This window comes from Sceloporus occidentalis, unplaced genomic scaffold, assembly GCF_023333645.1.
Source record: "Sceloporus occidentalis isolate IW3139 unplaced genomic scaffold, rSceOcc1.0.p SCAF_3, whole genome shotgun sequence".
NCBI lineage: Eukaryota > Metazoa > Chordata > Lepidosauria > Squamata > Phrynosomatidae > Sceloporus > Sceloporus occidentalis.
In genome coordinates this window covers 186,085,313-186,099,663 of record NW_028316983.1, presented here as the reverse complement: position 1 = coordinate 186,099,663, position 14,351 = coordinate 186,085,313, and the positions used below count along the sequence as shown (strand labels likewise).

The 14,351-nt window shown below is 39.1% G+C and overlaps 1 protein-coding gene across 10 annotated transcripts in view; it reads right to left on the bottom strand.

Moving 5' to 3' along the window:
* The window catches only part of DLGAP1 (DLG associated protein 1), a 427,607-nt gene that overhangs the window by 270,563 nt on the left and 142,693 nt on the right, over nucleotides 1-14,351 (bottom strand). The window lies entirely within an intron of this gene.

Here is a 14,351-nt window from a genome sequence, read left to right as displayed (position 1 = left end):
TCAGAACTCTTTTACTATTTCGATTTCCTCATTGTCTAGTTTGAATGTATGTAAGTTCTCTGTGGTCATTATTTTTGTTTTCTTTATGTTCAACAGTAAGACTTCCTTTGCATTTTCTTCTTTGATCTTCCTTAGTAGTTGTTCCAGATCTGTGAAGTTCTCTGCTAGTCTGGTGTCATCAGCATATCTCAGATTGATGATATTTCTTCCTCCTATTTTCATGCCTCCCTCTTCCATGTCCAAGCCTGCTTTCCTTACAATATGTTTTGCATATAAGTTGAATAGGGTGATAGGATGCAGCCTTGCCTGACTCCTTTGCTAATTGGGAGCCATTCTGTTTCTGGGTATTCTGTTCTGACAGTAGCCTCTTATCCTGAGTACAGATTCCTCATCAGGACTATCAGATGTGTTGACACTCCTACGTCTTTAGGGGTGTTCCATAGACTTTCATGATCAATGCAGTCAAAGGTTTTGCTATAGTCCATAAAGCACATGCTGATTTTCTTTTGGAACTCCCTGCTATGCTCCATTAACCATTGCAATGTGATCCCTGGTGCCTCTTCCCTTCCTGAACCCTGCTTGGACCTCTGGGATTTCTCTCTCCATGTATGGCTGGAGCCTACGTTGCAGAATTTTGAGCATGATTTTGTTCACATGGGAAATTAGTGCTATCGCTCTATAGCTGCTGCAGTCTCTTGTGTTTCCTTTTCTGTGGATGGAGATGTATATTGATCACTTCCAATTTGTTGGCCATCATTTTGTTTTCCATATCTGTTGAGATATGTTGGTGAGCACTAGAGTTAACTCCATCAATGTGGATTGCAACAGTTCTTGTGGAATATCATCTGTTCCTGGAGTCTTGTTTTTGCCATTTATTTTATTGCAGCTTCCACCTCAGTTTTTATAAAGCTATGCTTTCTATTCATTTATAATTCATATACTGGTTGATAATACACAGCCTGCCACCTGTGGAACAATATAACTGCAATCTCTCTTGATGCTCAGCTAGAGTGTAAATATAATCTACAAGTGTACATATGCAGGGCTTTTCTTCCATGCAAGTGACCATCTTAGTACTTGTGCATGCACATACCTCCAGCCATTTAGTATGCTGGAGATCTGGAAAAATGATGGCTACACTTTTTCCTCAGCCAGAACTGCAGCTGGATGATGAACAGGGGTCCTATGCCCTTTCTTGGCCACTAAATTGCTAAACTGCCTTCTTCTTCAGATGCTCAGCTACTGTTCCAGGATACCCTAGCACTGACCAAGGCAGTTAAAGCAGTCTCAAACTAGATTAATTCTGCAGTGTGTTTAGTACAGTAGTCAGAATCCAAGGAACAAACAATGAGGGAGGGCACACCAGCACTATAAATCTCCATTGGAGAGAGTTTATTTTTAGACAAACTAAAAGTACATATTGCCAAAAGAATTCTGGATTGTATGTCCAACAGAGTTTCACAAAGCTATCAAACATTCCTAACTTTGCTTGTAAGACTTAGTACTGAAGTAATGAACAATTTGTTAAGCCTGAATACAGATACAGATATGTATTAAGAATGGTAAAAAAGAGAAAACAGTTGGCCTGCTGCTTCAGGGAAGGGATAGCAATGTACACATTGGAGCATCTGCAGCTTGCCACGCACTATATTATTCACTGGCAGTGCATGCATATGGACACACTGATGCAGATTTGTGAACGTTGTGCCCATTGAATAATATGGGGAATGACCAACCATGGTTTTCCCATCTGTGGGGAGGGGATGGAACAAAACCCCTGAAGATGGAAGGGTCCGTTGTATCACACAATAATTTTATGAGTCACAGTAGGACCACAATGCGCAATGGTTACACTAATTCTAACAGAGATCTAAAGGGCAAAAAGTGGGTAGAGGGAGAATCTCCATCACTGGCCAGCTGTCTGAACCTAAACACAAATGTGAGCACAAACACAAATACAACTCATGCTAAGCACATAAATACAGCTTTAAATGTTTAATTATATTTTAACATTTACTTTTTTTTTGTTTTTACCTAAATGAGTTTTTCATATGTTGCCTTGAGTTCCACTTCTGGAGAAAAGACAGGGAATGACAGATAGATAGATAGATGACCAACAGAAAATGATACAGGAGGCACTGACCCAATCAAAACAAGCTGCTGCCAATAAAAAGGTTGTCAAATCCATTTTAGACACTAAGGCAGCATAGTATACTGTTTTGAACATTTGACTATGACTTTGGAGACCACGGTTAGAGTCCTTGCCCATGGAAACGCAATGGATTTCAATTGGGGAAAGTCACACTCTCTCAGCCTGAGGAAAAGCAATGGCAAACCTCCTTTGAAGAAATCTTGCCAAGAAACCCCCATGATAGCCTTAGGGTTACCATAAGTCAGAAATGATTTGAAGGCAGACAACAACAGCAACAAACCACAAAGTAGTAAAAGCCAAACAGAATGCTTCTTTGTAATGCTTTGGACACTAGCCAGAGTGAATAGGAGGGATATCCATACAATCCTGGATTTTTCTTTATATCCTTTTACAGCATGGAAATTTGTTTGTCTAATTCTATCTCTCATGGAAATGTGATCAACTTCTCATATTATACAATGTTTTCAGATAATGATATTCTCTGTCTCTCACTCATGTACTCTCACACTGAAAACTTTCCTCATCTTTTGGAGCTACAAATACCCACATTCTCAAAAGTTAAAGCCAAGGTGATTAATGCTGACATTATTAGACACCAGTTAACATCAGAGATAATCTCTGTTGGACAATAATGCAAAATAAAAATTAATGAGAATGTAAAATGTGTCTCAGGTGAAATGTGTATCAGGAACTGTCCAATGGTGCTATTTATTTACAATATTAAACTGTGTTTTTTAAAAAGTTATCCTGAATTATCACTGTAATTATACAACACTTATGCACAGCATGTACAGTATCAAGAGAGCTTTCTATTTTAAAATCTTAGCGAGTGAGCCAATTATGTTGGTCTGGGCAGAGGCGTTGTGCTAGGTAACACAATGAACTGTTCTTTAACAACAAAAAAGCAAGTATTCCTGGGCATGTAGAACTCATTGTTTGTTCCTTGGATCCTGACCACTGTACAAAACACACTGCATAAATAATCTAGTTTGAGACTGCTATAACTGACTTGGTCAGTGCTAGGGAATCCTGGAATGGTAGTTTATTGTGGCACCAGAACTCTCTGATGGAGAAGACTAAATATCTCACAAAATTACAGTTCCTCAACAGCGCTGAGCAAGGGCAGTTAAAGTGGTCTCAAACTGGATTATTTCTACAGTGTGTTTTGGACCTACCTTACTGGTACACAGAGCTTCACCAATAGCTCTGACCAGTGGGAGGTACTTCATACTGACATTGCAGAATGAAGACACTGCAGTTAGACCACAAGCTGCTAGTACAGAACCAAGAAAATTACTTTTTCAGATTTCAACACCCAGAATTTCCCAGTCAGATGCTGTCCAAAAAAGTAACTTCTCCAAACTTTGCAGATTTAAAAAAAATCATAGGAAAGATTAAGCTGCATTGTAATTAGCCTTTGGATACAGTTTATGGCCATGTCTTTCCTAGGAGGAGTTACTATTATTTATTTAGGGAAGCATTTGTTGATGGCCGATAGAATTTTTAATAGAGAAAGGTGTAGCGTTTTGATTTCATTATGTTTTAAATATCTTTTAAATACTGTTTTAAACTGTGTTATTAACTTTTTAAAAAGTATTGATGTTAAATTGTATTTTAACTTTTGTATTAAGAGTGTTTAAGAACTGTATTGTGTTTTTAAGGTTTTTGTATGCTGTCATAGGTCCTGTACTGGGAGAAAGGCAGGATAATAAATGAATAAATAAATAAATTTTAAAAATTACATGGCATAAAAGATGCTGGGCCTTAGTGCATTGCTCTTATGGAAAGTTTTAATCTGTCTTCTTCTATGCTTGTTTCCTTTAGATAGAAAATTCAGAAGAATATAGAAGCTAGTCATATGAATAAGATAATATTACTGAATGAATGAATCCCCTTCTTAATAACAATATCTTGATGTGCAGTCATTCAGTCATAACCCTTTTGCACTCTGTTCATTTACACAGAATCTGAATTGTCTTTCCTGTATATTTTGAAGACCAGCTATTAATCTGTCAATAATTCATATGAAGTACAGCCAGTGCCAGGAAATATCATGCTGTGGTTTTAGAAAATAGCACAGACACTGCATTGTCTTGATAGCCTGCAGAAAAATTATTCATATGGATTTTTTTTAATATAAAAAAGCCATATAGGGGACTTTTCTTTTTCATCTGAAAGACACAGCTGATTGCAGGTCCCAGCTGCTCCTAAATTTGGAATCAGGGCATTTTATGAACAGAGTAAAAGGAGAATTGCACAATGTCTAGAGCAATTTTCTTGAGTATTTCACATACAAAAACAAAGTAAATGTTTCCTGCATTTCTTACAAACAAAAATAAAGCAAAATACAAATTATAACTTCAATAAAGTAAGCTATAGCCCTTGTTAGTGTGTTTTAAATATATATTTGCAAGAGCAAGAAGGCCTCCTTACAGTCCTCCCTCCATTCTCATGGACTCGGGAGCTGTGCCCCTTGATTATCTGCATGAGGTGAACAGAGGGGGTTAAAATGGGGCATGCACCAGGGCTTGAATATGTGCCATTTTCCATTTTTGAGATGGCAGGGGGTCTGGAACAAATCCCCCTGGAAAACAGAGGGAGGGATGACTGTACTATCTTTTACAAGGACATTGAATTTTGCTAACTTGACAAAGTGGAGAAACAGACAGTTAAAATAAACAGGTTTCTGGCCGGCTTCCAGGCGGGGTGTTTAGACAAGGCAAGCCTTGAATTTTGAAGGAATGCAGGTGAACATCACATATGTTTGGGGAGCCGTGGTGACATCCTCCCTTAGGGTATCACCTGGTGCTGGCCGCACCCCTTACACCCCTTTAATAACACTTATGGTGTTTAAAAATTACCACATACAATGTGATTCATAAGTTCATGGTCACATAACTGATCCCCATTCTATATATTTGTTAAAGGCCAGGCAGCTTTGTTAACAATTTTATGGCTAGGTAGCTTATCCCTGTACACTACATTACACAACATTTGACAAGTCACTATTGTATATGTGAACTATTGTCACTGAAAAACTATTATATGATTTTAATATGCATATTGCCCAGTAAAGGTGCCTACTTTGAGAGTTATTTTGTTTCCTAAAGCTTCTGAAAGAAATTGCAATTGGGGGGGGGGGGGGAATGGGCATGTTCTTTTGTGGTCTCAAACTGTCCTTTTTTGCTCTTTTGTTCCTGGTCTAGATTCACATTTTGCACAGTCTGACACTGCTTAACCTGAAACATCCTGACTCTATCCCTGCACTATGACAATACTCTTATTCATGCCAATATCTGGTTTCTAACATTACTTGTGCCATGAGGTTGCTGGGCTTCAATGGATTCTATAGTCTATTCTTATTTTGGAGAAAGACCTGGGTAAAGGGCAATCATGGTGAATGTGCAAAAAGGCAAGTGTATAAAAGCAAGTGAACAAAGGAGCTATGTGGGGGGCCATTCAGACTACAGTAAAAACTGGGTTTGAAAGCGATTCTTGCACGTGAAGTTCATATTGGATCCCATTCCATCACAATCCATGTCGGGGCTTGCACAAGGAAATGCCCCTTACACCGAGGTATCCAGATTCGGGCTAAAATCCATCTTTTTTCAAAAGACTCGGGTTGCATGAAATTTGAACTTGCCCTCGATCATGATCGGGGCAAATTAGGGAGGGATTAGGGTCAGGGGGCGGGCAGAGGTCGGAGCATTCAGTCCCATCATCAGAAGGGAGGAGGAGGAGGAAAGAGCCGAAAAAGGGGAATCTGGATGCAAAGGGTGACAGGAGGAAAGGGGGAAATCAGGGGTGACTTTTGGGCTGCAGAGGGCTGACAGAGAGAGGTGGGGGGTGGAGAAAGTGATGAAGGAGGAGGAGGAGGAAGAGGAGAAAGGGGCCATGGGAGGAAGGGAGCCATGGAGGGGATCCTAAAACGGAGCAGCAGGAGGAGGAGGATGAAGGAGCTGGGGGAAAGGGTCAATGGGCATCCCCGAGGAAGGAGAGGGTCTGAAGGAAGGAGGAGGAAGAGGAGGATTTCCAGGGGGAATTGGGTTGCAGGGCTACACTGGGGCATGTAGGGAAATCAGGGTGCTTGTTCTACTTTCATTCCCTCTTGCTCCTGGATTATTGTCAGAGGGAGGTGGGGGGGGGGGGGTGGAGAAAGCTCAAAGGGAAGTGAGGGTCAGAAGGAAGGAGGATTGCCCAGGGAAGTAGGGCTGTGGGTCCAAGCTGGGGGATGTAGGGAAATCAGCCTCTTTTGACAATTTATTTTTTGGGTGCTTGCTTGTTCTACTTTCCTGTTGCTCCTGGATTATTATTATTATTATTATTTGTGTTGTATGAGGATGCTACAGGAATGCCTGCACTGCATTTCCCTGTTATTCCCAATTCATTCCGTGGGTCTACTTTAGTTGGAACTGACAGGTCACTCTCTCAGCCTCAGTGGAAGGCAATGGCAAAGCTCCTCTAGCAGGAGTAAAAGGGTCAAGTCAGGTCAGGTCAAAGGCAGGGCACGAACGGAGCTCACATCAGTCACCTCCCCCCCTTTTCATATTTTTTAAAAATTATTTTTGACCAAATATGCGCATGATTTTTTTTCTAACATTACATGTGCCATGAGGTTGCTGGGCTTCAATGGATTCTATAGTCTATTCTTATTTTGGAGAAAGACCTGGGTAAAGGGCAATCATGGTGAATGTGCAAAAAGGCAAGTGTATAAAAGCTATAAAGGAGATATTAAAAGATGCAGAGATGCTTTGACAGAAAAGAGAAGCAATAGCAAAGGGAAACCATAGCTCGAGAAGAGGTCATGTTCTAACCATGCTGTGCAAGTGAACAAAGGAGCTATATGGGAGTTGATTCCTTTTGAAATGACTTGCTACTAATAAGATAAACTTGATCCTGCTCCAGATTCTAACTAATTTTTGTGTCTTTCCCCCTTTAAAAATCAAGGGTGTAAAGCCATTTATACTGGTAGCAGCCATAAGTCAGCTCTCTCCCCAGATTTATGGGAATGCACACTGATCTACCAGAGCAAGTACAGGACCATTCTGACTGTGGGGTTGGGTAGAGGATGTGAAGTCTGCACTTTCCACAGTTCTGCTGGGCAGACAGTGAAGGTAGATTAAAAGGAAAGGGAGGGGGGAGTTATCAATATTTTATAGGTAGATAGGGAAGAAGAAAGAAAAGTTTTGAACACATATATATTTTCCTCTTTATTTATCCAAGATTGCTATAGTTGCTATGTTTCCCCATTTTTCCCTTACATAAACATAAACGTTTTCCACACTATTACTGTAACCTCCTTTGAGTCCTCCTTAAGGATTTTTTTTAGAAAGTAAATCTAATTCCATCGTCTCATATCGTTTATTAACCATTTATCAATTTGTACTTCTTTATTTGATTTCCAATATCAGGTATATATTAATCTTGCTGCTGTCAACATATAGAATATGATTTTACAATATATTTTTTTCAGTTAGCATTATCTAACACAATAACAGGATTTCTGGTCTGTAGTTTAGCTTAATTTCTAACATTCCATTAATGCTTGGTTGGATTTGTTTCCAATATTTTTAATAATAATAATAATAATAATAATAATATATTTATTTCTAGCCCGCCTTTCCTGTGATCAAGGAGGGTTACATACACGTGCCAATACAGCATAGCAATACAATATAAAACACAATAAAAACAACAAATACATTACATTAAAAATTGCAATAGCAATTACAAATTACAAATTACAAAATCTACCTAGCTCGAGATACTTCAACACATACAGTAAGAGAGGGTTGGGCTACATCGGGGAAGGCTGGGGAAAAGCCTGTTGAAACAGGTAAGTTTTTAACTCCTTCTTGAACTGGTCAAGAGAGGTGGCCGAGCGGAGCTCACCGGGAAGCGAGTTCCAGAGCTTTGGGGCCGAGATAGAGAAGGCCCTCTGCGTTGTTTTGGCATATTTTGAGTCTGGAACTCTCAAGAGTTGCTTCCCGGCCGATCTGAGAGCGCGGGGCGGATTATATCGAGAGAGATGGTCCTGGAGGACCGTCTTCCACAAGTCCACCATAATGAAAGAAGGTGCCCCTCTCTTTTTCATATTTCCAACATCTATTGCTTCCGGCACTGTACATCCTACTTAATCTATTTGGAGGTAGATGCCACCTGTACATGATTTTATAATAGTTTTCTCTAACATCTTGACTCATAGAATATTTCAACCTTGCATTCCATTATTTTTTGCATTTCCAATCCATCTTAACCTTTCAGACAGCTGCTCAAAAACATTAGGAAATATGTTCACATAAAATATGCAGGTGAGTACTTGAACTAGGTTGTACTTTAGGCTCACATGTTTTCAGTTGCCCAGTGAATGATTTAGGAATTCCTGATGTAAAAATTCTTGAAGAAGTATGATTCTAAATAGGCATATACAGGTGATAGGCAATGTACAAATGTAATTATGATTTTATATAGACTACTGAGGAAGGTCTGAGGAAAAAACAGCCCAAAAGGTTTTGGGCTTTTCTATCAATAAACAGACCATCTTTTGAGCATCATGAGCTGTATCCTTTGTGGGCACTTAGTATGACTAATCCTGTGAAGCAACATACTAGAGATAGGTAGAAGTTTTGGCTCATCAAATTCTGTAGCTTTTGGCAATGAAAGTGAATTAAATGCAAAATCAATTTTAATTTATCTTAAATATTAAAAAGGAAACATTTTTAAGTATTATAAAGCCTTATTGCTGCTTAAAATGGCAGTTTTACTGCTCCCAACCACAGTAAATTCCTTTAAAAGAAAGCACTCTTATAAACAATACTGGCTCATCATGACACAATGTGAAGCAGAAGGAGGTACTGATATGGCTTCATTTTGGTTAAATTAGGAAAATGTTTGCATTTATTTTAGAATTGTGTGCCTTTATTTCAAGGGGTTTTCCTCCAGAAAAATAAACGGACACACCTAGAGTCACACCTACCATCTGTCTAGCTTCCTGACACATAAGGGTTAAAGGCCTTCTGATAGCAAAGAGTCTGGAAGACATCTGTGGAAGGTCAGTTTTGATGCCTAACTTGGAAAGACAATGTAAATATGTAGTTAGGAATATTTTGTTGTTGTGTTCCTTGCAGTAATATTGTTTTGTACTTTTTCCATGGCAGACCGGGCAGTCAATCCCGATCTCCCAGGGTTTCAGTCGAACACTCAAGCCTTTGCACCATGTTGGCTCTCAGTCAGGAATGTTAGTTGAATGGTAAGTTACCCTGAGACATGTGCCATGTAAGGTGATCTGACACTTTCTATATTGGACTGTATAAATGCTGAACTCAAAGCTCACATTATCTTCAGATTCTGCTCTGTCAGAATGTGGGATAAAAATGTGTTTCTTTCAATAAAGCTGGACCATTGATTCACCAGCATGGCTTTTTAATTTCTCCTGAAATTACTGGTGGAAAAAAAGATGGCTATCTCCATTATGGTAATGAAGTCGCTGGTGATTTTACAAAGGGGATTTTAATGGTGGTGGGGTGAGGGGGAGTATCCATGTGGCAAAGTGTAGTTACACAAGTGAAAATCTGGAAAAAGTATCCACATCTGTAAGAGAAAGGATAGAAGGGAAATTGAGTGATGGTTGGAAAGGGACGATGGTTGGTGGAGGTAGTCCAGAAATACTTTTCCATGTTGGGTTGCTTTTACGTGGATCAGAGTGGCTGTATGAACAATTTCAAGTATATTTTTATGCACCAACGTGCACATGAAATTTTGCCTCAACATTTTTTTTAAAAAAATACTGAGATTCTTAGTAATGTATCCTGTGCAGTATGGAAAATTATCAGCTCAAAATGTGAGAAAATCAACAGACTATCTTCATAATAAAGAAGATTAATGTTCATGAAAAAGTAAGTACCCAGAAACAAATTAAGTTTCTTCACTGTGTGGGTTGATCATGGCTGAACCTCTTTTTTTAAAAAAAGGCTGCATATATTAAATCAATATAGTTTACTTTATGTTTGCAGTAACTCTATATTTTATTTATGTTATTAAAAGATTGTTTATAATTAGCTTCAGTAGAACAGAATGTTCAAAAATTATTCGGTGGCTTTCTAAAAGACTATTCCCTCATATTACAGAAAAGGCACAATAATATTGAATTTTATATCATCATATAAATGTTCTCTAGTTGCTGGGAAAAAGCTCTTATGGTGTACTGAGGGATTCAGAAACTTCAGCATAAATTTTGGTCTCTGTTTAAAACATTGCTTACCTAATAAAGCATTGATTACATAGATGACTATACATTATAAACTATTATTTTACAGAACAAAATGCTAACTTTCCTTCACTTCAAATGCTATTAGGGACTAACATGAAGACCCAGGCGGGTTACACACCGCCATTTAGTACGTAATGAATACGTACTAGGGTTAGGACGGGGCGGTGCTTCCGCACCCCCCTAACCCTAGTACGTATTCTGTACGTACAATATGGCGGCGGCCGTTCCACACGGCCGCCACCATATTTACGTATTGGACGCTCTGCGTCCACACGTGTTGCGGCGTCTATGATGTCGCGAGTGCACCCCTGGAGCTTCGTGACGTCATAGAGGTGCAGCTTAAAGAAGCTCCATTTTGGAGCTTCTTTTTCAGTCCGTGTGGGAGCCGCGCGGTGTGGCTGCTGCGGCTCCCGCATGGAACAGGCGGCGGCGGCGGCACACCGCCGCAAAGCGGCGGTCTGTAACCTGCCCCAGTCTTTTTATTATGCCTGTCTATATAAAAATCTCTTTATTTCTCTGTTTCTACAACAAGGAAATCAGCACAGTTGTCTTTCAACCTATATATAGCATCACTACATGTTTAAGAGGAAATGTATTTTAATAAATACATTGCTGAAGTGCCATGGTCTTCTTTAATTGTAAATGGCTCTGTTTACCAAATGCATCAATTTAGAATGTTATAAAAAAGTACCCAAAAGGTAGTAAGAAACAACTAGCAACCGCTTGCACAGAATATTATTTGTGACTGCAGTTATAATTTTTGTTTGCTTTCCTTGTACTGTGTTAAATTAGTGAAGCACACAGAAGTAGCTTTTTGCCCTGGGGGTGAAAGAGCATGGCAGACTGAATGGAAGGCTCTTTGCTATTTCTAAAATGAAATATGACCTGGGAGTCATTTCCCAGGTCAGCCTTAAAGACAACAGTAAAAACCCTCTCCACAAAACAAGGAAATTCACTTTCTTCAATTAAACTGAATTGCAGGAAGGTAAGAGCCTGAAGAAGTAGAGCAGAAATCAAATACAGACTCACCCCCCAGTTTATTGGGAATACAACAAGATACAAGTAAAAGAAAATAGACCTATACTTTGAACAGAAATCAGGCAATGAGTCAATTTAACTTAGTAATATAATCAGCCAGAAACAAAGACGAAATGCTACAGGGCTGTGCAAGCTAGATCAAAAACAGAACAGAAAGAGAAGGGTTGAAGTCAAAAGTGGGCACTCATTTTCAGTTAGGTAGTACATAGTAATTTAAGTTCAAAGTAACTTGGATGGATAATTGTGGTAATCACTTGGATACAAGTCCTATAATACTGAAGAAATATAATGCATTAATATGGACTATCATCTGCATGTTGGTGTGAGAATGTCATTAAAGTAACGCATTAATGTGGGACACAAATAATACTTTGCCACACTTTCTGGGTAAATGTTTTACCATTAGGTTTAATTGTCCACTTCATTGCAATCCCCTCTCATCAATTCATCCCTGTGGAATGGTGGGAGGATAAGGTAAAATATAGATAGATACTTCTAAGATCTGAAATGGGAAGGGAAGTGACATGGCAGACAAACTTCATTATCACAATCTGGGGAGAAAAAGGTGGGATGACATCCCATTCACAGGTAAGGCATCAGATCCTATCTGATCTTGGAAGCTAAGCAGGGTCAGCCCTGGGACCCTGGAAGCCCACCAATGAATGCCAGATGATATAGGCAGAGGAAGAAACCAGCAAAACCACCCCAGAGCGTTCCTTCCCTCAGATAACCCTAAGAAATTCATGGGGTCGTTATAAGCTGACAGGAGATTTAAGCGCACACTCATACACTTCTGTTCCCCCCCCCCCCCCCCCGACGGCAATGACAAAAAGGGATTTCAAAGAGGGTCATACACAACATGTCAGTCTACTTTGCTACAAAGGTAGAAAGCAAAAGCCAAAGAAGAAAATTGAAGGTGGGGAGCTTCTTAATATTTATTGGAATAAAGTTTTAGATATTATATTTTCTAAAGGATTTTTGAAAATGTTACTGATTTTCTGAAGTTCATATCTAAAAGTATCTCATTATGTCAATGGCATTCTTTGGCATTTCTGAACTGGGGGAACATAAAATAGTCATTCAAAAGTTGAATTCCAGCTATGTTATGGAGTAAAACAGTTGAATTCCAGCTATGTTATGGAGTAAAACAGACTGCAGGCTGGATTGTAGTCATTGTCCACATTTTTATCTCAACACACATTATCCTAATTTGCACAAAAGATAAAAGAATCCTCCAATTTGAACACTACAAGATTTAAATTGCAGATCTGTAGCCAAGTTAATAGATTTAGAAGAAAATCAGAAGAAACTATCTGGAGGAGTGAAAAATCCTTTGTCCAGCTAACTTATTTACGGGTTGTAAGCATCATGCAGTGGTTTGGGTGTTGGACAATGATTCTGGAGACCAGGTTTTGAATCCCCATTTGGCCAAAGAAACCCATTGGGTGACCTTTGACAAGTCACACACTGTTTGCCTCAGAGGAAGGAAAAGGAACCCTCCCTTGAATAAATTCTGTCAAGAAAACCTCATTATAGGTTCATCTTGTTATTGTTGTTGTGTGTCTTCAAGTAGTTTCTGACATATGCTGACTGTAAGGTGAACCTATCATGGGGTTTTCTTGGCAAGTTTCTTCAGAGGGGTTTTTGCCATTGCCAAGGGACTGTGATTTGCCCAAGGTCACCCTGTGGGTCTATATGTCTGAGCCGTGACTCAAACCCTTGTCTCCCAAGTTGTAGTCCAAGGGTCAAACCACCATAAGTCAGAAATGACTTGAAGGCACAGAACAACACTTTGATAGAAATTCTTATAAAAAAGAACACATTCTAGCTTTCTTAATTTTGTTCTGAATAGCAAAAATTCACCATTTGACTGGCCTTTTAATACTGCTACTTTAAAAAAAGTACAGTCCCCCCCCCCCCCCCCCGTAACTCACAGATCTGAGATCCACAACCTCAAATATCCATGGAGGGGGTGACTTGCGCTATATGCAATGGCGTGCGTGCCCAGGCCATGCGCACAGGGAGCGCCCCATTCAAGCCTATGAAGCTTGAATATGCACAAGTCCCCTTTTCGCAGGGGGGTCCAGAACGGATCCCCTGTGAAAACGGAGGGCCAACTGTACTAACAAATATTTTAAGCCTTTATACAACAAAATTATAATTCTTTATACTGTACTACAAAACATAATTCTTAAAAGACTATAGAGTGACTTCTAAAGACAATAATGAAAATATTACCAAGACAACCATATCAACAATAATAATAACCTAGATAGATAGTTTGTGACAGTGTACACAGATTTCTCCTGATAAATAATGGTTATGCAGACTTTCAGCCAAATATAGAAAACATAAGCATAACCAACGTCAAGCAGAATGAACTGAAAAACAAAACATCAAACATAAGATACTAAAACAGAAGTCATCAATTAGTATAAGGTTTCTGGAGACTCATCTGCCTTTCAGCCTAGACCTCAATCCAGTTAAGGTACAATTATTAGGACATGAGGCAACAGAGTCCATTTAAATAGTATTACAATAAATTAGCTTCAGTTCAAATACTGACTTAACTTTATTACATTTTGATTTTTTAAAAATCTAGATTGTTGCAAAAGCATTACTTTCAAGTTTGAGTAGTTGTTCCACAGATGGTGCTATTGGACTAGTATATGTGGAATAGACAAGAACTTCATTCAGACTGAAAATGTTAAAGCCCTATTAAGACTGTTGACTAAATACGCTTCAATACATTTATTTTAATACAGTCATGTGACTGCGTTTTGGGGCAAGGAGTATTTTCTGAGTTATTGTTAATGAAGAAGGAAGGAAGGAAGGAAGGAAGGAAGGAAGGAAGGAAGGAAGGAAGGGATGCTATGATTTATTTTGGCTCAC